Source organism: Lampris incognitus, chromosome 10, assembly GCF_029633865.1.
Source record: "Lampris incognitus isolate fLamInc1 chromosome 10, fLamInc1.hap2, whole genome shotgun sequence".
NCBI lineage: Eukaryota > Metazoa > Chordata > Actinopteri > Lampriformes > Lampridae > Lampris > Lampris incognitus.
The window spans coordinates 38,572,232-38,597,522 of record NC_079220.1 but is presented as its reverse complement, the minus strand read 5'-3'; the positions used below and the strand labels follow the sequence as shown (position 1 = coordinate 38,597,522).

General features: G+C 46.4%; 1 protein-coding gene and 1 long non-coding RNA gene across 2 annotated transcripts in view; one reads left to right on the top strand and one right to left on the bottom strand.

Moving 5' to 3' along the window:
- cacnb1 (calcium channel, voltage-dependent, beta 1 subunit) overlaps nucleotides 1-25,291 on the top strand; it is a 481,576-nt gene that overhangs the window by 114,971 nt on the left and 341,314 nt on the right. The window lies entirely within an intron of this gene.
- LOC130120085 (uncharacterized) lies at nucleotides 7,803-8,818 on the bottom strand. The gene is made up of 3 exons (XR_008810876.1): nucleotides 8,558-8,818; nucleotides 8,269-8,404; nucleotides 7,803-8,011 (listed from the first exon to the last, which is right to left on the bottom strand). It is a non-coding gene; the product is annotated as an uncharacterized LOC130120085 (long non-coding RNA).

Below are 25,291 nucleotides of genomic sequence, written 5' to 3'. Positions count from 1 at the left end.
ATCCGGCCACCATATTTATGAGCGTGCTAGGCCCTTCATTCTTGGTATGCCTGGGTGCATGTGGTATAGCTGTTTCAGTATGGACTTTCTTCCTCTCATTGGGATGACGACTCTTGCGCCCCACAGCACACATCCATCCTTCATACTCAATTCCAGTCTTCTCAGACTGTATGGTCTATATGACGGGTCCACATCTCTTGGCCATCCTTTCAGGCACCATTTATGTACTTGGGAGAGTGTTTCGTCCTTGGCCGTCAACTGCTTCACCTGTGCTGTTGTGATTGGTGGTTCGTCCATCACCTCTAGCATGAGCACTTGGTCTGTGTCATTCTGCTCCATCTGGGGCAGCAGCAGCCTGCTCAACACGTCTGCGTTTGTGTGATCTTTATTTGGCTTATAAACCATCTTGTACTCGTATGCTCTCAGAAGGACTGCCCACCTCTGCACTCTGGGTGACCCCATCTGTGGCACTGGTTTCTTCTCATGAAATAGCGAGATCAATGGCTTGTAGTCAGTGCAGATTGTGAATGTCCATCCATAAATGTACTTATGAAACCACTTAATCCCATTATCGTCAACCCTTCTTTGTCGAGCTGCAAGTACCGTTTCTCCGCAGGTTTCAGTGTGCGTGACATGAACCCCAATGGCTTCTTACTTCTGTCTTCCATCACGTGTGAAAGCATGGCTCCAACTCCGTACGGTGAGGCATCACATGACAGCAGTAATTTTTTGTCAGCTGAGTAATGACCTAGAACTTTGGCTGATTGGAGCAACAGCTTTGTCCTCTGAAACATTTCTTCTTGTTCTCTGTTCCAGGCCCATGGGACATCTTTTCTCAGCAGATGGTGTAATGGGGCTAGGTGTGTGGCAAGGTTAGGCAGGAATTTGTTGTAATAATTTAACAACCCCAAATAAGCTTTCAGCTCAGTCACAGTGTTTGGAGATGGGGCTTCCAATATGGCTTTCACCTTGCTCTCCACCGGATGTAAGCCTTCAGCATCTACCTTGTGACCTAGGTACTCGACTTCATCCTGTAGGAACATGCACTTACAAACCCCAATTCCAATGAAGTTGGGACATTGTGTAAAACGTGAATAGAAACAGAATACAATGATTTGCAAATCCTTTTCGATCTATATTCAATTGAATACACTACAAAGACAAGATATTTAAGGTTCAAACTGATAAACTTTATTGTTTTTTTTTGCAAATATTCACTCATTTTGAATTTGATGCCTGCAACAAATGACTGGGAAAGTTGAGGAATGCTAAAAAAAAAATCCTGTTTTGGAACATTCCACAGGTGAACAGGTTAATTGGAAACAGGTGAGTGTCATGATTGGGTATAAAAGGAGCATCCCCAAAAGGCTCAGTAATTCACAAGCAAGGATGGGGTGAGGTTCACCACTTTGTGAACAACTGCATGAACAAATAGTCCAACAGTTTGAGAACAATGTTTCTCAATGTACAATTGCAAGGAATTTAGGGATTTCCTCATCTACAGTCCATAATATCATCAAAAGATTCAGAGAATACGGAGAAATCTCTGCACGTAAGTGGCAAGGCCGAAAACTGACATTGAATGCCCGTGACCTTCAATCCCTCAAGCGGCACTGCATTAAAAACCAACATCATTCTGTAAAGGATATTACCACGTGGGCTCAGGAACACTTGGGAAAACCATTGTCAGTTAACACAGTTCGTCGCTACATCTACAAGTGCAAGTTAAAACTCTACCATGCAAAGCGAAAGCCATATATCAGAAACGCCGCCGGCTTCTCTGGGCCCGAGCTCATCTGAGATGGACTGACGCAAAGTGGAAAAGTGTGCTGTGGTCTGAAAAGTCCACATTTCAAATTGTTTTTGGAAATCATGGACGTCGTGTCCTCCGGGCTAAAGAGGAAAAGGACCATCCAGATTGTTATCAGCGCAAAGTTCAAAAGCCAGCATCTGTGATGGTATAGGGGTGTGTTAGTGCCCATGGCATGGGTAACTTGCACATCTGTGAAGGCACCATTAATGCTGAAAGGTACATACAGGTTTTGGAACAACATATGCTGCCATCCAAGCGACGTCTTTTTCAGGGACGTCCCTGCTTATTTCAGCAAGACAATACCAAGCCACATTCTGCACGTGTTACAACAGCGTGGCTTTGTAGTAAAAGAGTGCGGGTACTAGACTGGCCTGCCTGCAGTCCAGACCTGTCTCCCATTGAAAATGTGTGGCACATTATGAAGTGCAAAATACGACAACGTAGACCCCGGACTGTTGAGCAACTGAAGTCGTACATAAAGCAAGAATGGGAGAGAATTCCACCTACAAAGCTTCAACAATTAGTGTCCTCAGTTTCCAAACACTTATTGAGTGTTGTTAAAAGGAAAGATGATGTAACACAGTGGTGAACATGCCCCTGTCCCAGCTTTTTTGGAACGTGTTGCATGCATCAAATTCAAAATGAGTGAATATTTGCAAAAAAAACAAACAACAAAGTTTATCAGTTTGAACATTAAATATCTTGTCTTTGTAGTGTATTCAATTGAATATAGGTCAAAAAGGATTTCCAAATCATTGTATTCTGTTTTTATTTACATTTTACACAACGTCCCAACTTCATTGGAATTGGGGTTTGTACTTCTGTGGAGTCGCAGGAAAGCTTCTTTCAGTCGTCGGAGTACTTCATCCAGCTTTCTCAGGTGCTCTGCTTCATCTCTCCCGGTCAGTAGAATGTCATTCAAATACACAGCTACCCGGGACAGGCCCTGCAGCAGGCTCTCCATCGTTCTTTGGAAGATTGCAGGTGCTAACTAAACTCCAAATGGTAATCAATTGTAGGTGAAAAGGCCTCTGTGTGTATTCAATGTTTGGTACCTTTTGGATTCCTCATCCAACCCAATTTCATGTTAGGCGTGGCTTAAGACAAGTTTGGAGAACTGTTTCCCTCCCTCTAATGTGTTGAAAAGGTCGTTGACATGGGGAATCGGGTATTGCTCTAGTGACGAGGCATTTACTGTTAATTTGTAGTCACCGCGGATCAGGTCATTTTGGATTTTGCTTGACGTACCAGAAAACACCTTAGATATTGCCAGGTGGCATTTCAGCTCACTGTCATATTCAGTTAAGTACTTCAACAACTCCAACTAATTACCCTTGTTCGCCGATTTTCTGCTCTTGTCATGTCCTCTACACGGTAGTCCTTGCGTCCCCAAAAACACCACAGTGTGAATGAGCCGTTTCAAAATCTCCCTGTTCTGTCTGATCTATGGGCAGAGATACAGTGCATCCGGAAAGTATTCACACCCCTTTACTTTCCCCACATTTTGTTATGTTACAGCCTTATTCCAAAATGGATTAAATTCCTTTTTTTTCCTCATCAATCTGCACACAATACTCCATAATGGCAAAGTGAAAAAGGTTTTTTAGACATTTTTGCAAATTTATTAAACATAAAAAACTGAAATATTGCATGTACATAAGTATTCACACCCTTGCTATGACACTCAAAATTGAGCTCAGGTTCATCCTGTTTCCACTGACCATCCTTGAGATGTTTCTACATCTTGATTGGAGTCCACCTGTAGTAAATTCAATGGATTGGACATGATTTTGAATGGCACACACCTGTCTATATAAGGTCCCACTGTTGACAGTGCATGTCAGAGCAGAAACCAAGCCATGAAGTCAAAGGAATTGTCGGTGGACCTCCGAGACAGGATTGTATCGAGGCACAGATCTGGGGAAGGGTACAAAAAAATGTCTACAGCTTTGAAGGTCCCGAAGAGCACAGTGGTCTCCATCATTCATAAATGGAAGAAGTTTGGATCCATCAGGACTCTTCCTAGAGCTGGCCGCCCAGACAAACTGAGCAATCGGGGGAGAAGGGCCTTGGTCAGGGAGGTGACCAAGAACCCGATGGTCACTCTGACAGAGCTCCAGCGTTCCTTTGTGGAGATGGGAGAACCTTCCCGAAGGACAACCATCTCTGCAGCACTCCACCAATCAGGCCTTTATGGTAGAGTGGCCAGACGGAAGCCTCTGCTCAGTAAAAGGCACATTACAGCCCACTTGGAGTTTGCCAGAAAGCACCTAAAGGACTCTCGGACCACGAGAAACAAGATTCTCTGGTCTGATGAAACCAAGATTGAACTCTTTGGCCTGAATGCCAAATGTCACGTCTGGAGGAAACCAGGCACCTCTCATCACCTTGCTAATACCATCCCTACAGTGAAGCATGGTGGTGGCAGCATCATGCTGTGGGGATGTTTTTCAGCAGCAGGAACTGGGAGACTAGTCAGGATCGAGGGAAAGATGAATGGAGCAAAGTACAGAGAGATCCTTGATGAAAACCTGCTCCACAGCGCCGAAGACCTCAGATTGGGGCGAAGGTTTACCTTTCAACACGACAACGACCCTAAGCACACAGCCAAGACAACAAAGGAGTGGCTTCGGGACAAGTCTGTGAATGTCCTTGAGTGGCCCAGCCAGAGCCCAGACTTGAACCCCATTGAACATCTCTGGAAAGACCTGAAAATAGCTGTGCAGCGACGCTCCCCATCTAACCTTACAGACCTCGAGAGGATCTGCAGAGAAGAGTGGGAGAAATACCCCAAATATAGGTGTGCCAAGCTTGTAGCTTCATACCCAAGAGGACTTGAGGCTGTACTCGCTGCCAAGGGTGCCTCAACCAAGTACTGAGTACGGGGTGTGAAGACTTATGTAAATGCAATATTTCAGTTTTTTATTTTTAATAAATTTGCAAAAATTTCTATAAAACCTTTTTCGCTTTGTCATTATGGGGTATTGTATGTAGATTGGTGAAAAAAAAGGAATTTAACCCATTTTGAAATAAGGCTGTAACATAAGAAAATGTGGGGAAAGTAAAGGGGTGTGAATACTTTCCGGATGCACTGTATGTGTCACTAGAATGTGAATTTGAATCATTTATATTTGAATTTGAATTGCTGAACTTGAATAATTGCATTAAAAACGGAATTTGAATCACAGAATTTGAAATTGTATTGTTTAACTTGAATAATCGCACTAAAAAACTGAATCTGATAGCATAGTTTGAAACTGAATTTATTAGTTGGGGAACTGAATTCCAATAAACTTGACACTGAATGTAATATTATGAAATGGAATTAATTGCTCTGAAACTATCTGATTCTCGCTGAATGTAGAGTTGAATATTCAGTGAAGATGAGGATCAAGGGTGACTCCAGACATTTTGCGACCATTTTTTCAAGGTGCGAGTGATTTTTTTCCCCAAAGATAGCACCGGTGCGACTACACCATTAATGGCCGTTTAGAAAAAAAAAATCGCTGTCTAACTGAAACTGTTTTGGTCTGATTGTCAAATCATATGCTGGTGCGACAAACTGGAAAAGTTATTCTGGTGACATATTTCTGCGCATACTCACCTTCTGGTTATGTGAAATGGTCTCTCTCCGCTGTTGCTCACTCAGCTGCAGGTCAATACATGTATTTTCAAATTTTTTCAGAGAATCAGTGGCATGCAGGCGTCCAGGGGTAGACTGATGTTTCAGAACTGCTTTAGTTAAGCAACTCAAATTGTTAAGTCCCGTGCTGGACCAGGGCCCCTTGTCGGGAGTGAAAAGCAAGCAATCCCAGCACTACAGCATGTTGGTGCAAAAGCTGCCCGTTAGCCACGGATAGCAACTGTAGCTGTTAGTTTGAAAACGGCTCTAGTAGCTCTTGGTAGCTTGCACCAATTCTGGCAAGGCGGGTGATGGTCGACCTTTCTGGATTATTTCTAGTTTTTTTCTTTCTTCTTTTTCCTGAAAAGGCAATCTAGAAAATAGAGTTTCTATTAATTCAGCCACACGATCTTCTTCTTTACTAATGTAACCCCTTCTTCACTGGCGGGCAACGCCAAGCACATTTGAACAAGACAACATCTTAATGCTACCAGTTACTAAAGTGTTACAAGCAAATCCAGTGGCGCAACAGGATCCTGAGTTCTCAGCGGTGGAATGTTGAGCTGGCCGAACCTCCTGTGCACTAGTAGGCTAGTGCCACTAATGACAATAACAGTGATAAATGATAATAGAAATAATTAACCAGGATATTTATCAGTGTAGTAGCGCGGTGCCTCCACTGAGAAAATACTACACTTACCTAAGGCTAGTGAATGGTGTATCTTCCCAGAATTTAAACAAACCTGTGGTTAAGGCAGATCGTGTAACCCTGCTGTATACTGAAATACCGTACACGCTTATTACCAGCACTCCAAAAGTAAATGAGCTGCCAATACACCCGAAATATAATTAATAATAATAGGATTTATTGGATAATAATGAGAGAGAGAGAGAGAGAGAGAGAGAGAGAGAGAGAGAGGGAGAGAGAGAGAAAAAAAACAGAGAGTACCACACGAGGGTGGTACTGTTGATCAACTAAACATTAATTAAAATTTCACAGGGTGTGACAACCGTTCACAATACACAGAAATAAAGTATCAAAAGAATACAAAATACCCAGCGCTTTCTGTTGGGGCCCGTTGGTGCACATTAAACCAGTTCTCTGAGCGCAGGGCAAGGCAGACACCCTACGATGCCCAGGCGACGAGACAAAAGTGCGTGGGTGTGTGTATAAGTGCTCTGCCCAAGTTACTCACGACCCAACGCTCCCACGACCGGGAGGCTGTGTGTAGCTCAGAGGATGGTCGGCTCCCCGGCAGGGCCTCCGATGGTCGGCGCTGTGCTTGCCGTCGGCTCCCCGGCAGGGCCTTCGTCCGCAAGATGGCCACAGGTCGCAACGTTCCGAAAACCCCGGCGAAGACAATGGTCCTCCGGTGGGAAACGAAGCAATCCGACCCGAAACAAACCCCACCAGCAAGCACCCGACCGTGGGCCAATCGCAACCCTCGGGTCCTCAAATGCGGCCAGTACACGGCTGTGTACAAAGTCTCCGCGAAACGAGCACTCAAACGGGGCCGCAGAGAGAGAGATAAAAAAATGTGACCTCTCTCCTTGGAGTCCGGCTCCGTCTGACAGCTCCCTCCTTTTCGCGAGGAGATCGACCGTTGTGACCCCGCGATTTCGCGGGCAGAACACTCCACATCATATCATTGGCCGATAACAAAAATTCAAATAACAATACATCCCATTGGTCCACATGTTTGGAAACCACACCCACACAGGAAATGTTTAAGACACAAAGCATGCTGGTAAATGAAGTACCAAAGATTTTTTTATTTTATTTTAACGGTCCTTACACTAACTCCGCCATTTCGCTGCTGTCTAAATCCTTCGTTGTCATTCTGTAGTCTCTTTTCCCCCTTGCTCACTCAACTTCGCTGGTCGCTTATCAAATTCGCAAATACCCGGAAGATGTCGGATATTGTCCCGCCCACAACTCAACAAAATATGATTGGCTGAGACAACTGACTTGAATTACACAGGCATTCGGTTACAGCTATCGAAGGTCCTGGCACCGGGGAGGCCCTGATTCACCCAGATACCGTCAGAAGAAAAATTGTGATTGGTCCATTTCCCGCATTATATTAACCCACTGTTTGCCAAGACATATTAGTCCAAGTTTATGATGATGATCTAGTATTTATTATCATTATTTCAGTGAATAAAAATAATTAAGAAAATATTTATTAGGAGTACAAAAATTATTTCACTAATTCTCTTGGGTATTCCAGTGGCGGCTGCTGACCAAAATTTTTGGTGAAGCAACCACCCAACCCCCCCCCCATTATATTTTTAAAACATCCCTCACTGTATGTGTAAAAACAACAAATCATTAAGCAGATAAATCCCAGCATATTATGTCAAAGACCTTTTATTCAAAAGACATGACTGACATAACATTCTCTGTCCTTTGATGTAGGCATTTCCATTTGATGCAATAACTTAAGAGACAATCAATCAAACAGACATTTCAGGTTAGGAGTTACTTGGACTTCTGACAGTAGTGGATTATCTGACAGGGAGGAGAGCACAAGGAAGGGTCTGCTGGTCTTCTGGTGTCTTCTGGTGCTTCTGTGCTGCAAATACAGACGTAAAACATATAGATTAGTTCAAGTAAACAACTCCTCACCTTAGACAGATTAGAATCATAATAAAATTAAGTCACCCTGATGAAGGCCAGTGCTGCCGCAATGCATTGGTGTGTTTTTTTACTTTTTCACTTGAGTCATGTATTAGCACATTAATAAAGGCTTTTTATTTTTTCCTCCCTCAAGAGTGCCCTGGTCACTTCTTTTTTTACATAATAAAATTAATTTGAAACAATAATATTTACCAATGGTAAGAGCTGTTGGTTCTCTGCTAGGATAAAGCTGAGAGCAATGGGAGGGGACTGAGCTGGTCTGGACCGTGCTTCACATGAGAGTGGAGGGCTGAGCTGGACTGGACTGTACTGCAAACAGAAATGTAGCCTGAAAAACATAAACCCAGCATTTGTTCATGACCTTTTATTCAAGACATGTGACTAATTTAACAATCTTTGTCCAAATAGGCATTTCTATTTGATGCAATAATTAAAAACACAAACAAAGACAGACATTTCAGGGTAATAGAGAAGGACTTACTTGGACTTATGACAGCAGTGAATTATCTGACAGGGTGCAGGGCACCTTATCACCCATCATCCAACCTTCTCTCTCTCTCATTTTCTTCATTCATCAGCCCCTCAAGGTACTCCTTCCACCTTCTCAGCACACTGTCCTCGCTTGTTGCCCTAACTTGCTGCACGTCCTTCCCATCTCGGTCTCTGTTTAGCCAATCGGCACAAGTACTTTTCTCCTTCCTTAGGGTCTAACCTCTCATACAACTCACCATACGCCTTTTCCTTTGCCTTTGCCACCTCGCTCTTCGCTTTACGCTAGATAGTCATCTCTCTGACGATCCCACTTCTTCTTTGCCAACCTCTTCCTCTGTATAATTTGCTGTACTTCCTCATTCCACCACCAAGTCCCCTTGCCTTTCTTCCTCTGTCCTGATAACACACAAAGTACCTTCCTAGCTGTCTCCCTCACTATTGCTGCAGTGCTTGCCAAGCCATCTGGCAACCATGGTCCGAAATTAACACTCGCCACCCGCCAAATGCGAGTAGATTTTCTGATTGGCGAGTAAATCTCAGAAGCCTACCCGCCACATGGCGAGTAACAACAAAAATGAAATCCAACCACTTTATCCCCCCATCTCTCTCTCTCTCTCTCTATCCTTAGCAACAGCAATAACATAGCAACAACAATAACGGAAATTAACCAACCAAAGTGCATTAGAACAATAACATAGCAACAACAATAACATAAACTAACCAATCAAAGTGCATTAGAATGTTGCTAGACGCTACCGGCGGGTAACATTACGCACACACTCGAGAGGAACAACGAGAGCAGCGCCTGTCAAACTTGGTACTGGCCTACTCTATTCTTTTAACTAACGTTAGTGTAGCCCGTGGAATTAGATACCACACAGGACACAATTACTTCCGGGGTTCTTGTAGCTTTAATTTTATTGTTTGAACCTTCGAATACAGATCGTTTTACTGAGTGCATACATTCCTGTGTCTTTCGAGCAAACAGCTCATAAATGTTCACAGATGTGGCAAGTTTAACAGAAAAGATTTTAAAAAAAGGGAAATAATAAATACAAAATACGGTGCAAAATACGGCAGTGGACTATGTACGTTAAACAGGGTTTAACAAAGACATGTGGAACTTCCTGAAGATCGCGCAACTTCTCACTCTGTCAGTTACCTTTAAACAGAATTAAAATGCATATAAAACCTTTACTACCCAAATACAATGGCATGGTGTGGCTTTATTCACGCCAACATTACCTTGTCATGCCTGCAATGGCGAACAGCGGTCGACGGCTCGCGCCCAAAATCACCGAACATCAACTCCAGTAGCGTCTAAATCAAACCATCTTGTCAAATTACCGACATACAATATTGTTTGGAATAATGTTACAGGTATATTTCACAAGATATTTACCCTTACTTACTACGGAGTCAGAGCCTCGTCACACCGCAATCTTCAGGCGCTCCACACAAGAAAAAAAGAAAGAATACCCAAGATGCACTTGGATAACTTGCAAGGAGTTACAATAAAAGTCCGCCACTGCCACTTACTGGTCAAAACATGCAATGACAACCAAAACTATAAAAATACACTCACAATCTGCCTCACGATTTAAATACATCAAATGACATTTTACATGGCTTGACAGTGTAACAATTGCATATATTAACAGTTAAACTACACTAAATTTAAGTGGAAAATCATTTAACATATTTAACAGATTTACCACCCGGCTACATACTCCCCTGCAAATATAGTCAACGTCCTCGGTGACTACGAAACATGAACTGACTCAAATACTCCCTGCAAGGCCTTTTCAAAGAGAGCAGCACCCAGGCTTGTCAAAACCTTAGAGACCATGTCTGTGCTGACTGAGACTGCATTACAGGCCGACTTTGGCAGATGAAATGGGTTTGAATGAGATCCAGCCATTTCCCGCTTGCTTTTCCTAATGGCAGGTTTAGGTGCATAGGTTCTACGTCCTGCTCCACCAGCATCCTCTGTTAGTGCGGGCCTGTCCCTGTTTTCAATAATGGGCAAGTCACTGTCGCTAACGTTTGGATGCACATCATTAACACATTCTGTTTCTGTGCCACAATTTCTCATATCTGAATAACCTTCCTCAGGTCCTTCACCGTCACTCTCATCTGTGGGTGCTGTCACATGTAAACTAACACTTTCTGCTGCAAGAGGCAGGTTAGGTACTTGCACAAGCCGGCGAGGGATGACTTCCTCAACAATAACAAAATCAGCCTCAGGTGACTCAGGCTCATCCTCAGCTACAGGCTGTGTAGTGGTCTGTAACCTAGTTCTAGTTCTTGGTTTGGGAACTGGTTTCGCACAAGGTCGCAACTCTGACCTATGAACTCTTTTAATGGGACCTCCCTCAAAAGGTTCAACAGTGTGTGTGGTACCCTGGATGTCAACTACCTTGTAGACTGTTGAGGTCCATGTGTCCTGAATCTTATGTCTACCTGGGGGTCTGTGACGTAGGAAAACCAACTGACCAATGTCCACAGGAGGACAATACACCTTCTCATTTTGCAGTGAGATCCTCTCAGCTGCCTTCTGCTCTGAGTACTCTCTGGCTCGCTCATGTGCCTGTCGGAGTCTCTCCTGATGAACAGACAACCAATCCTGTTTCCTGTCTGACACACACTCACACCCTAATAAAGCATCTACTGGGAGATGTGGCTGTACCCCGAAAAGCAAATAATAAGGCGAGTACCCTGTGGTGGAATGAGGAGTGACATTATAGGCATATACTACTTCAGACAGATGCTCTGGCCAACGCTTTTTTTTCTCTGGTGGGAGTGTCCTTAACAAGTCATGGAGTGTGCGATTGTATCTTTCACACTGACCGTTTCCCTGTGGCCTGTAGGGAGTTGTCCGTGTCTTTTTAACCCCATAGAGTTTGCACAGCTCTGCTATAATTTCACTCTCGAAATTTCGACCTTGGTCTGAGTGCAGTCTCTCTGGGACCCCATATTTCATGAACCACTCCCTGAGCAAAACTTTAGCTGTAGTGTCAGCCTTCTGGTCTTTGGTAGCATACGCTTGTGTGAACTTTGTAAACACATCGGTCACAACAAGGACATTTTCACGGCCATCTGAAGCTGCCTCCAACACTGTAAAATCAACAGCCACCACTTCTAGAGGTCGGGAGGCCAGGAATGCCTGAACTGGAGCATGGATTTTTGGCTGAGGCATCTTGGTCAAAATGCACCGCTCGCAGTTTTTAACCCAGCTTTCCACATCCTCGCATAGCCCTACCCAAAAACACCTCCCTCTTAGCAAGTTTACAGTGCGCTCTATGCCCTGATGTCCCATGTTGTTATGTACATTTTCTAGAACTTGGTCCCTCAAACAACTAGGCATGAGTAACTGCCACACTTCTCCATGACGTGGGTCTGTGATAACCCTGTACAACAACCCTTCTCGTTGTTGTATGCATCTCCATTGTTTCAACAATCTTTTCACTTGACTAGACAGGGCTGCTCTCTCTCTGGGACATGGCCTCCTCCCCCGATCCCAAAATGCCCTAAACTCTTTTAGGGTGGGGTCACCGGCCTGAAAACCTACCAGCTCCTCTCTGGTATAACCTGGCAGTGTGGGGGTGTTGCCCTGTTTAGTACCTGTCTCACCAGACCTCGACTCCCCAGCACGGATCTGTCTCACTTTGTAACACTCCAGACCTCTAGAGACAAGACCAGGATCCAGAACTGTTCCTCGCTCAATCAGGTTACACACAGTGATACAGTCGTCAAAATCCGAGTCAGGGTCTGTTTCAGGCTCCCCTGCAAACTCCTGCCTAGAGAGAGCATCTGCGGCGGCATTACTGCAACCAGGACGGTACTTAACCTCGAAATCAAAAACAGACAGTTGCGCTGCCCACCTCTGCTCTATAGCACCTAACTTGGCTGTCTTGAGGTGGCAGAGGGGATTGTTATCAGTCTGGACAACAAACTTTGAACCAAGCAAGTAACCCCTGAATTTTTCAGCAACTGCCCATTTTAAGGCAAGCAACTCCAACTTCATGCTACTATAATTTCGGTCATTCTTCTCAGCCTGGCGTAGTCTGCGGCTAGCATATGCTAGGACACGTCTGGTGTCACCTTGCTGCTGACACAATACAGCGCCTAATCCATGCTGACTAGCATCTGTCTCAACTACAAATGGTTGTGTGAAATCGGCAAAACCCAAAATGGGAGCAGAGGTAAGTTTTTCCTTTAACTGCTCAAAGGAAGAGTCACACTCTGGTGTCCACATATTACAAAACTGGTGACCTACTTTCCCTGTTTTTTTCACACCTGAACATTTGTTGACTAGGTCATGCAGTGGCCCGGCAATCTGTGAGAAGCCTCGAATGAATCTCCTGTAGTAACTACAGAAACCCAAGAACGACTGCAGCTCTTTGGCAGTGGTTGGGACCTTCCAGTTCTTAACAGCAGAGACCTTGGAGGGGTCAGTTCCTATACCTTCTGCTGACACCTGATGACCCAAAAACTTTACTGACTGTTGTAGAAAAGCACACTTCTGCAACTTCACCTTAAGGCCCGTCTCTGCCAGTCTCTTAAACACAGTCTCAAGTCTCTCCAAATGCTGCTCAAATGTCTCTGAAAAAACCAAGATGTCATCTAGGTAGACCAGGAGTATCTGAAAAATGAGATCATTCATAGTAACTTGCATAAGTCTCTGAAATGTAGCTGGACCGTTACAAACACCAAAAGGCATTCTCACGTACTCATACAGACCAAACGGTGTAGTAAATGCAGTCTTAGTCCGATCTCTCTCATGCATAGCTACCTGGTGGTATCCGCTCGCCAGATCTATGGTCGAAAAGAACTTTGCCCCTCTCAGCGCATCAAAACTCTCATCAATTCTCGGGAGCGGGAATGCATCACGTCTTGTCTTTGAGTTGAGTTTCCTGTAATCAACACATAGCCTCAGACTACCATCTGCCTTTCTCACTAGTACTATGGGCGAAGCATAAGCACTAGAGCTTTCTTGAATGACCCCTTTTTTAAGCAGCTTGCCAATATGTTCCCTGACTTCACTGTACTGTGTGGGTGGGATTCGTCTGTATGGCTGTGTTACAGGTATGTCATCTGTCAGATGGATCTCATGTTGTACTTTGTCAGTGTGGCCTAGATCTTCATCTTCTGTTGCAAACACAAAAGAGTACTTCTCCAGTAACAAAGTCAGCTGTGCTTGCTGTTCTGGGCTACCACAAAAATTGAGCTTGCCGAGAATTTCCTGCACATCTGTCGGTGTTTCGGGGTGTTCACTGATACTCACTTGTTCAGTGTCTGCTGAGATTCTCTGGAACTGTACCTCACAAAGCTCATCACTTTTCACACAGTCTACCTGAGTCAAAACCCCTAGCCTAGTCCGTGGCCCTAGCCAGATATCTTCATCAGACATGTTCATGACTCGGACTGGAAAAATGTGATTGCCCGATGAAACCAAAGTAGGCACAACAACCAAACCTCCAGGAACGGGGACACCCACAGACTCCAGCAACAAAAAAGAACCATCCTCACTCACGGTCCTGAGTCCCCTAGCCATAACTGTAGCAGCAGATGAAGCAGGTATATGGACTACATCCTTACCAGCTACCCTAGCGAAAGAGAGTCTGTCTGTTGCATGTACTGCATGAAGATGATTAAAAGCCTCTCTCCAGTTTGAGTCAAACCTCTCCTGCAGTGTGGTGTCAAACTCAGTGTGTACTAGCTCTCTGCATTTTTTGACAATGTTCATCCCTATTAGACCTGGAACAGAGGAAGAGTGTTCAGAATCTTTAACTATCAGAAAACCTCGCTCTGGGATAGTCAGACCCATGGCTTCTACATCAAGCTCCACATAGCCCATATAGGGTATGTCTAATCCATTAGCTGCAGTGATCTTTAACCACTCAAATGCCGGGTGAATGTCTTCGCCTTTCACTGACAGGTGTTCCCTGAAAAAACTCTCAGAAATTGTACTGACCTGGCTACCAGTGTCAAGTAAGCAGGACACTGTAACACCTCGTAGTTTCACCTCAACAGTTTTACATTCTCCGACTGCACGCTCTAAGATCCTGCTTCTGTCTGGAGTCTCTTTTGGTGAGCCAGCTTCCTCCCCTCGAGTTGTGTGGCTCATGACAACTGAGGGTGCGAGTTTTCCTGCACTACATAAGAACTAGGTGTTGCGTCCCCTTGACCCCCTCTGGCCTGTGAGCATTTTCTTGCAATGTGACCTATGCCTCTACACTTGAAACAGATAGGCTGACCATCTGGTGTGAACTTTGGCTGGGGTCTAGGTCATGGCTTGGGCTCTAGGAATGTCTGTTGAGTGCTGCGCTTACTCAGTTTACCTACAGCAAAGGCTAGATCAGCGAGTGTTTTGCCTAACTCTGCTAGCTGTTTTTCCTGATGGGCTACTGCTCTCCGAACATCATTTAATGCAATACCTTGGTCATTGTTTGTTTTAATAATAGAGCACTGGGTTTCCGGAACCTCTGATGTAACTTGGTTGCTCTTTATGACCCTGGGACGATGAGACCTGCTGTCCTCCATCTCCCACAGGAGGGCCTCGCTCCTCACATCTAGAAGACTGCTCTCTGGTTTGTCCCTAACCATTTTCCTGAGTTCATGCCTGAGTGCTGCTTCTCTTAAACCCTCAATAAACTGGTCTCTGAGCACAGTTTTCTCATTAGGTATTACATCTGTGGACTGTTTCACTACAGAGCTCAAAATCTGGGATAGTGCATGGGAGTAGTCACGGAGGTCTTCTCCATCAGTTTGGTTACGGTTGTAAAAGGTCTGCAAAAGCTGTGTGGAACTGCGCTTTTCCCCAAATGCATTGCTCAGGTAAGAGTATAAATCACTGGGCCCCACTGACTGACCCCTCATGCATAGTCGCACCTCTTCCAATGCAGGGCCATGCAATAGAGATAGTATATAGTCACATTGTTCTTCTGTTGTTTGCTCTCTGTATCTTAAAACCCTTTCAACCTCTTCAATAAACTCTTCGACAGATCTCCTGTCTGTACCACACTCCCCACTAAATGCTTGGATCTGGCGTTCTCTTGGAACGTAGATGTATGAACGTGTGGGTGCACTGTTATCACTTGCTCTCTGAGCCCTTGCTTCACCATTTAACCTGGTGAGCTCATCTCGCAGTCTGGCAAGCTCTTGCATGGTGGTCTGCATTTCTTTTGTAGCACCTTCACCTATACCCATTATGCCACCTGAGGTGTGGCCATTATCATTACGTGAACTCCCTTCATCACCAGAATCACTAGACATAATGATATATTAATCTTTACTCAGTCCAGTATAAATGAGGATATTTAGTTCAAAACCTGGTTCAAGGATACTACAAGGACAGTCTTTAACTTGGAGCCTTGCTGGATCTTGGTCTTTGTAGCTGAAGTTAGCGCTGGAGTCCTCTGCGCTGGTACGGCTGAGTCGTGTGAAACAGGAAGCACCAGAACCTCTTAGATGCCCTCACGTCGTCTCTCGCTGGTCACCACCTCCACAGCAGCATGGCTTCAGACTCAACACCAACGGACGTCACCAGCAATCTTCACCACTGCCGTATTTTTTTTTAAGTAAAAATAAGCCACTCTGTTGCCAATTTAAAAAAAAATGTTTTAGCTACACCCCACTCCTGGTACCAAAATTATGTAGCCCGTGGAATTAGATACCACACAGGACACAATTACTTCCGGGGTTCTTGTAGCTTTAATTTTATTGTTTGAACCTTCGAATGCAGATCGTTTTACTGAGTGCATACATTCCTGTGTCTTTCGAGCAAAACAACTCATAAATGTTCACAGATGTGGCAAGTTTAACAGAAAAGATTTTAAAAAAAGGGAAATAATAAATACAAAATACGGTGCAAAATACGGCAGTGGACTATACGTTAAACAGGGTTTAACAAAGACATGTGGAACTTCCTGAAGATCGCACAACTTCTCACTCTGTCAGTTACCTTTAAACAGAATTAAAATGCATATAAAACCTTTACTACCCAAATACAATGGCATGGTGTGGCTTTATTCACGCCAACATTACCTTGTCATGCCTGCAATGGCGAACAGCGGTCGACGGCTCGCGCCCAAAATCACCGAACATCAACTCCAGTAGCGTCTAAATCAAACCATCTTGTCAAATTACCGACATACAATATTGTTTGGAATAATGTTACAGGTGTGGTGACCCACATCTATATAACTAGAGACATTCACCTAAGAGAGAATGCACTTCCGCTTCCCCCAGAGAGTTCAGTGTCGTTGTCGAATATATGACATGTAAAGTTGGAGCTAGTAAACTACCTCGACTACGTCTACTCTCACGTCTCCTGTCTCGTTGTTTTCTAACTCCACATTGGTGACCCCGACGTGATCGAACAACTAATACGAGTATGTCTGACAACGACGACGCCGGTGCTAACAACATGGCTATTGCTAACGCTAGCATTTACACCGCTACTGTGAAGCTACCCGACTTTTGGCAGCATAATCCACGGCCGTGGTTTCAACATGTGGAAGCCCAGTTCCAGCTGAGAGGGATAACGCAGGATGCAACGCAGTACTTCCACGTAGTGGCGGCGTTAGACGCATCGACAACGGCGCGAGCAATGACACTGTTGGAAGCTCCGCCAGCTGCTGGCAAGTACGATGCTATAAAGACATTCCTCCTGAAACTATTTGAACTGTCGGAGCTGGAGAAGGCAGACCGTTTACTGTCCCCGAATGGCCTCGGCGACGGCAAACCGTCTGAGTTAATGGAAAAAATGCTGTCTGTGCTGGGATCGGCTGATCCGGCCTTTCTTTTCACACACATTTTTCTGAGGCAGCTCCCCGCACCTGTACGCACAGCACTGGCCAGTTCTCCTCTCGCCGCCTCCAAGGACTACCGTTCTCTGGCTGCTGAAGCAGACAGGGTTTTCCTGGCCAACCGGCAACAGTTTGTACATGCCCTGCTACCCCACCAGACCGCCCCACCACCACCTATGTACGACTATATGGACACCGCGGCTGCGGTGACAGCCCGCCGCCAACCTGACGACGGGCTCTGTTATTACCATGCCAGGTTTGGGGCAAAAGCAAAACGGTGTCGCAAACCCTGCAGTTACAGGGTTCAGGGAAACGCCAAGGCCGGCGCTCGTTAACGGCTATGGGCGCCGGCCGTGACTGCAAGCTGTTGTTCATCAGAGACTCCTTGTCGGGCCGGCGGCTGCTGGTTGACTCTGGCGCTCAACGCAGCATACTACCAGCACAAGCTGTGGACACGATGACCGACAGTCACGGCCCCCAGATGGACGCCGCCAACGGCACGTCCATTCGGACGTACGGTATCAGACATGTGGACGTGTGTTTTGGCGGCCGACGTTTCGGCTGGGACTTTGTGATGGCTGCTGTATCCACCCCGCTCCTAGGTGCGGATTTCCTCTGTGCTTTCAACCTGCTGGTGGATGTTAAAAACTGTCGCGTGATTGATGCCGTCTCTTTTGCGTCATACCCCTGCACGCTTGGGGGCGCTGGAGCGCTGTGCCTCGCTAACACACTCTCCACCGGGGATCCATACCAACGCCTGCTCGCAAATTTCCCCGAGCTGACCACACCCACCTTCTCCTCGGCGGTGGCCAAGCACGGCGTGGAACATCATATCACCACAGTGGGGCCCCCAGTTTACGCCCGGGCCCGACGCCTCGACTCGGCCAAGCTCGCAATAGCCAGGGAGGAGTTTTCGACTATGGAGCGCCTCGGCATTGTCCGCCGTTCTGACAGCCCGTGGGCTTCCCCTCTTCACATGGTTACTAAGGCCAACGGGGGTTGGCGCCCGTGCGGGGACTACCGTCGCCTAAACAATGCCACGACCCCCGACCGGTACCCCATACCGCACATACAAGATTTCTCTACCCACCTGGCGGACGCTGCCATCTATTCCAAAATCGACTTAGTGCGGGGGTATCAACAAGTGCCGGTCCACCCACTGGATGTCCCAAAAACGGCTGTCATCACACCCTTTGGGCTCTTTGAGTTTTTACGTATGCCTTTCGGCCTTAAAGGGGCGGCGCAGACGTTTCAGCGCCTTATGGATTCTGTGCTCCGTGACATGCCATTTTTGTTTGTGTACTTAGACGACATCCTCGTGGCCAGCGCGTCGGCGGAGGAACACATGACGCACCTCAGACAGCTGTTCGACAGGCTCAGCGAACACGGCCTCATCATCAACCCAGCTAAGTGTCAGTTCGGGGAGTCGTCCATCACCTTCCTCGGGCACCACATCACTCCACAGGGGGCCGTTCCCCTCCCTGCCAGGGTTGAGGCTGTCACCATGTTCCCCCGCCCCCGCACTGTACAGTCGCTGCAGGAATTCCTGGGCATGGTGAACTTTTATAACCGTTTCCTGCCCCGTGCCGCCCACATCATGCGTCCCCTGTATGAGGCCCTGCGGGGTAAGAAGTCTAAGGACGAGCTGGACTGGTCTTCGGGGATGGACGAGGCTTTTGTGGCCGCCAAGACCGCGCTGGCCAACGCTGCGCTGCTAGCTCACCCGTCGCCTGCCGCCCCCATAGCCCTTACAACGGATGCCTCCGACTACGCCGTGGGGGCCGTGTGTGAGCAGTGGGTGGGGGGGGGCTGGCAGCCGTTGGCGTTCTTCAGTAAACAACTCCGTGAGAGCGAGCGCAAATACAGCACCTTTGATAGGGAACTACTGGGTCTCTTCCTCGCAACCAGACACTTTAGGTTCCTATTGGAGGGCCGACAGTTCACCGCTTTCGTGGACCACAAACCGCTGACGTTCTGTATGGCCAAAACCTCAGAACCGTGGTCTGGGCGTCAGCAGCGTCATCTCGCGGCGGTTTCCGAGTTTACCACGGACATACAACACGTGTCGGGCAAGGATAACTCCGTCGCCGACTGCCTTTCACGGGCGGTTGTTAACGCCGTTCACTTGGGACTCGACTACGCCGCTATGGCAGCGGACCAAGCCAAGGACGCGACCGTTCAAGACTACCGGTCGACCCCTACGGCGCTACGGCTGGAGGACGTGACGTTCGACGCGGCCAACACCACCCTCCTCTGTGACATCTCCACCGGTCAACCGCGCCCCCTGGTGCCTACTTCCTGGCGGCGCCGAGTTTTCGACACCGTCCACGGCCTTTCCCACCCGGGAGTGAAGGCCTCGACCAAATTGGTGAGCGTCAAGTTTGTTTGGCCTGGGCTCCGTAAGGATGTTAGAGCCTGGGCCGGCTCTTGTGTGGCGTGCCAACGCGCCAAGGTGCACCGCCATACCAAGGCCCCTTTGGCGCCGTTTGTGGTTCCAGAGAGGCGGTTTGACCACGTCAATGTTGACCTGGTGGGTCCCCTGCCCCCCTCCCGTGGTTATACGTTCCTCCTCACTATTGTGGACAGGGCCACCAGGTGGCCAGAGGCTATTCCCTTGTCCTCCACGACGGCAGCAGAGGTAGCACGGGCGTTCATCGGCTGCTGGGTGGCCCGTTTCGGCACACCGGGTGACATCACGAGCGACCGGGGCTCCCAGTTTACCTCGGAGCTCTGGACGGCGGTCGCTGAGCACCTGGGGATGAAGATCCACCGCACTACGGCGTACAACCCGCAGAGCAACGGACTTTGTGAGCGGTTCCATCGGGACATGAAAGCCGCTCTGCGGGCAAGCCTCACTGGCTGCGACTGGATGGACCGGCTCCCATGGGTCATGCTCGGCCTGCGTTCGGCCCCGAAGGAAGACCTCCAGACCTCCTCCGCTGAGCTGGTGTATGGCCAGCCCCTGCGAGTTCCGGGGGAGTTTCTTCCGGATGCTACGACTCCCTGGTCGGCCGCCTCTCACCTCAGTGCGTCCCGGAGCGCTGCCGGTGCCTTCGCTCCCGTTCCGATGTCTCAACACTGCCTCCCCCGGTCCTACGTCCCCAAGGATCTGCCATCGGCGAGGTACGTCTTCATTAGGCACGACAGCCATCGGTCCCCGCTGCAGCCCCCATACGACGGGCCCTTCCGCGTCCTGGAGGCGGGGGATAAGAACTTTGTGGTGGACATGGGGGGCAGGCCGGAGCGGGTCGCTATAGACCGTCTCAAGCCTGCTCACTTGGACATTGGGGAGCCAATGCAATTGGCCCTACCCCCGCGGCGGGGACGCCCTCCTAGGTCGGCCCCGGCACCTGCCTCTGTTCCTGCTTCGGCCCCGCCTATGGCCCGGGTTTCGGCCCCATCTGTTTCCCCTCCTGTGAAGCGCAGCCGTTATGGCCGCAGGGTCCACCCCCCGACTCGTCACTTGTTTTCCCCGTGACTTTGCACTGTGTCATTGGCTGTTCTGTTGTAGAGTCTATTTTTATGTTCATGAGTTGCGCTTTTGCTGTTTTGCATTGTTTTGTGTAGGTGAATTCTGGGGGGGGGGGGGCTGTGTGGTGACCCACATCTATATAACTAGAGACATTCACCTAAGAGAGAATGCACTTCCGCTTCCCCCAGAGAGTTCAGTGTCGTTGTCGAATATATGACATGTAAAGTTGGAGCTAGTAAACTACCTCGACTACGTCTACTCTCACGTCTCCTGTCTCGTTGTTTTCTAACTCCACACAGGTATATTTCACAAGATATTTACCCTTACTTACTACGGAGTCAGAGCCTCGTCACACCGCAATCTTCAGGCGCTCCACACAAGAAAAAAAGAAAGAATACCCAAGATGCACTTGGATAACTTGCACGGAGTTACAATAAAAGTCCGCCACTGCCACTTACTGGTCAAAACATGCAATGACAACCAAAACTATAAAAATACACTCACAATCTGCCTCACAATTTAAATACATCAAATGACATTTTACATGGCTTGACAGTGTAACAATTACATATATTAACAGTTAAACTATACTAAATTTAAGTGGAAAATCATTTAACATATTTAACAGATTTACCACCCGGCTACATTAGCGAGCAACACCAGTTATGTGGTGATATTTAGAAGGCGCAAAGCCACCATCAAAAAGACAACCATGCCCGGAAGAGGAGGAAGAAGCCACCATCACCACCAAACCGAAAAAAGAAAGTTTAGTGAAAAGTGGAGGGATGACGATAAAGGAGCTGCGAGAGGCTGGCTGGAGTATAATGCACAGACCGTGATAATGAGTTGCTCCGTCTGTCGCCAGTATGCCAAAAATCGTAGCAATTCCTTTGTCATCGATAACAAGATAATGAAGGTAGAAGACATCAAGGAACATGAGACCTCCAGATGTCACATCACCTGTATGAATGCCTCTCAGGCTCAGTCGGAGCCTGTCCTCGCAACATCCTCCATAAAGGGGCTAATAGCCATATCCGAGCAGACCAGCATGAAAATGCAGAACATGTTTAGGACTGTGCATGGCATTGGCAAGAAGGCGAGACCATTCTCCGACTTCGAATGGATGTGTGAGTAAGTGAATTTAGTTGTCATCTCAAAATATCCTTATACAGCATAAACAAAGTGCTGGCTGTAGCTAATGTTAGCCAGCTAGCACTAGTATGTGACACCTAGCTTGCACTAACGTTAGTTGTGTGCTAGCCTAAACACCAGGAAACAGGTTAAAACTGACTGGCGGTCAAAGGGTCCGCGGTGGTGTAGCGGTCTAGGCATCGGCTTTGTGTCGATGCATTTGCCCACTGGGGATCGGGGTTCGCACCCCGGTCTCGGTGAAGCAGCAATCATTGGCAGCGCTGTCTTCGGGAGGGGGGCGGTGTCGGCTTGTGTTTGTCACATGAATGCGTCCCTGTGTGTGTCGGAAAAAGCGGGCGAATCCAGGCCGAGGCATATCTCCGGCCGAGACTGCCGGCCGGAGATATGCAGTTGGTGAACACATGCAGTACGGAGGTGGGTGTTTGAACTAAAATAGGGATCGATTGGCGACTAAATTGGGAGAAAAGGGGAAGAATCAGAAATGAATTTATAGGGGAAAAAAACTGACTGGCTGTCCAACCTCAACTCAGACACACACTCGGATATACTGATGGTGCAGCTGTCATCTACCGAGATCAGGGAGTATGACTCAACCGGTGCTGTTTATCTGTGGCACCAATACTCTTTTCAGAAGCAGGAGGCCAGACTTCATGGACGGTGCAAAGAGAGTGACTGCTGTAGAGTGAGAAGTAGTCTGGGACTAGGGATGGGCATGTGGAGCGCTCGAGTAGATCCTCAAATCAATCTCTTGCAAATTTTGAAGAATACCCATCTCCTGCAGCAGCACACTTAAACATCATGCAAAGGCCAGCAATACCAGCGATAATATACCATTGAGGTATATTATCACAGTACTGGCATCTTTAATCTAGAATAACGTAGAAAGATAGTTCCATGCATTGTATACTTAGTGGAAAAGGCTGCATGGCCCTCTGAACACCCTCAACAACAATGGACCTATGTGGACATCCTGAGAGAGAGAGAGAGAGAGAGAGAGAGAGAGAGAGAGAGAGAGAGAGAGAGAGAGAGAGAGAGAGAGAGAGAGAGAGAGAGAGAGAGAGAGAGAGAGAGAGCGAGAGAGAGAGAGAGAGAGAGAGAGAGAGAGAGAGAGAGAGAGAGAGAGAGAGAGAGAGAGAGAGAGAGAAAGGGAGAGAGGGTGGGATAATGAGTCACATGATGACATTATCTTTGGTCTAAAAAGCTGATACATTATTATGAATAATTTTATAATATCAATAATTTCATCTCACCTAACTATAACAGCAGTTTCCTCAGTAGCTCACTCTTCTCTGCAACTCTGTCAATTACAGTTTTTTGTGTCCAAAGCCAAGAGGACGTCCTTTTCAGTGGCCATCAACATTGAAGGCCTCCAATTTGCTGGCAGACAGACTGCTCCTCAGTTTGCTTTTTCTGTATATTAGAGTTGAAAATGATCGTTTGCAGGCCACCTGGGTTATTGAAAGTGTCAGCAAGAACTTGTACAAAAGTCCAAGCAGGTGATATGCACCTGTGAGCATGTTGAATTGCTGGAGAATTTGATAGCAGCACAGTGGGCACTCTTTGCAGGAGGCACAGCTGTTGTTGATGATTTCCATGTCCTCTTCCTTTCCATTGGGTCCATCCTCCACTGTCCTGGTCACATATTCCTGGTCACCATATTCATGCTGTTCTGTTCTCTGGTGCACATGTCTCCAGTCTGACATTCCAGCCATGAACATGCTGGAGTCAGTTGCCTTGCTGAAGGCCAGGCCTATAAAACAAAACAGAACAAAATGTATCATTCATTACAATATGTCAGCCACTTCCTGCTTGTGCCATCTCTACTGGTGAACACCTTCTTCACAACAGGGTTTTTAACACCTTGTTTGGGGTGATGATTTAAAAATACCTGCATCATAGCAGGTTCAGGACGGGCAAAGTAGTTTACAGCCTGTTGCTCACTGTCTGTCTCCTCCACTGCTAACTCAACAACATGGCTTGACTAGACATAAGGAGAGAGAGAGATGATTACAATTAATTGGTTGAGTTATTAAAAAGTACACTTAGTAATTTTTTCGAGTATTGATTTTGGTTACATAGTTCTATATTATTGAAGAGTAGGAAATCTAGATGGACAATATGCTTTTTTAATTGTTACTATTGCACCATAACTCAAAATACAAGCCTGATTTACTCTAATGTTTACAAACACAAATGTAAACAAACATTTTATAGCTTTAACGTGCATCTAAAACTAATTTTAGCTCTTACAAACTGATATTCCTTTGTATCAATAGCTCTGTCAGAGTGACAAGATACTTTAAGATGTAAAAAAAAAGAGTTTGTTTTATGTTTGAAGGGCCATAAAAAGTTACCTAGTATACCTTTAACAGGATTATACATTCAGGTCCAGAATTGTTAGAATTCCTCAACAAAGATGCTAAAAGCTGTACAATTTAAACAATACCATACTCGTAATGAGCAACTAGTTGATTATTCAAATAATACATGGAACTCTTCCATCTAATTTATTTTGATACTAACTATTCAGTTAATGCAGATTGAAAGTATCCAAATATTGATGATGAATGTTGCATAAGTTTTACACAGTTAACAGATCATCTTTTTGTTTTTTGTTACTGTTCAGAGAGCAGTAATTGTTAGATATTTGTATGTGGTAGGGCAATTAAATCAATGGTGGGCTTGTTTGTTTGGGAAATTTGACCTACAGTTCATGTGCCTACCACGTGAGGGTGCAAGCTCAATGGACAGCAGCACCAAACAATTTGAATTGTTGGAGAGATACCACACAGATGGGCTAGTAATAGCAGTAATCCATACCATAAATATTACCACCATACCTTGCTGAAAATAAACATACGACAACTTTGTTGCCTGTTGTTGGAAATGAAAATGTTGTTTTTTCCCCCCGGTATGCTAATAAGCACGCATGCATTTGCACAGTAGTGCTACATGTGTTGTATATTATAGCCTTTTTGCGCATCTTTATCAAGGGAACGCTTACCCTACTAATTTTAATAATATTATGATGATACGATATGGACCTAAGTCACTCACAGCAACGTGGGCTTAGCCAACGCTATGCTGACAAAATAGCATTAGCTAGCCTGGTTAACGTTAGAATAGTAGTCAGTCGAAGTTGCGACTGCACGAGGGAACTATGCTGACGTTAGCTAAAAAAAAAAGAAGAAAAAACGCCCAATAGCTTATGTTGCGCTATTTGACAGTAGCTGACTGACTTCCGGTTATGAGTATCTTAACTTATTATGATTAATTGAATTAATAG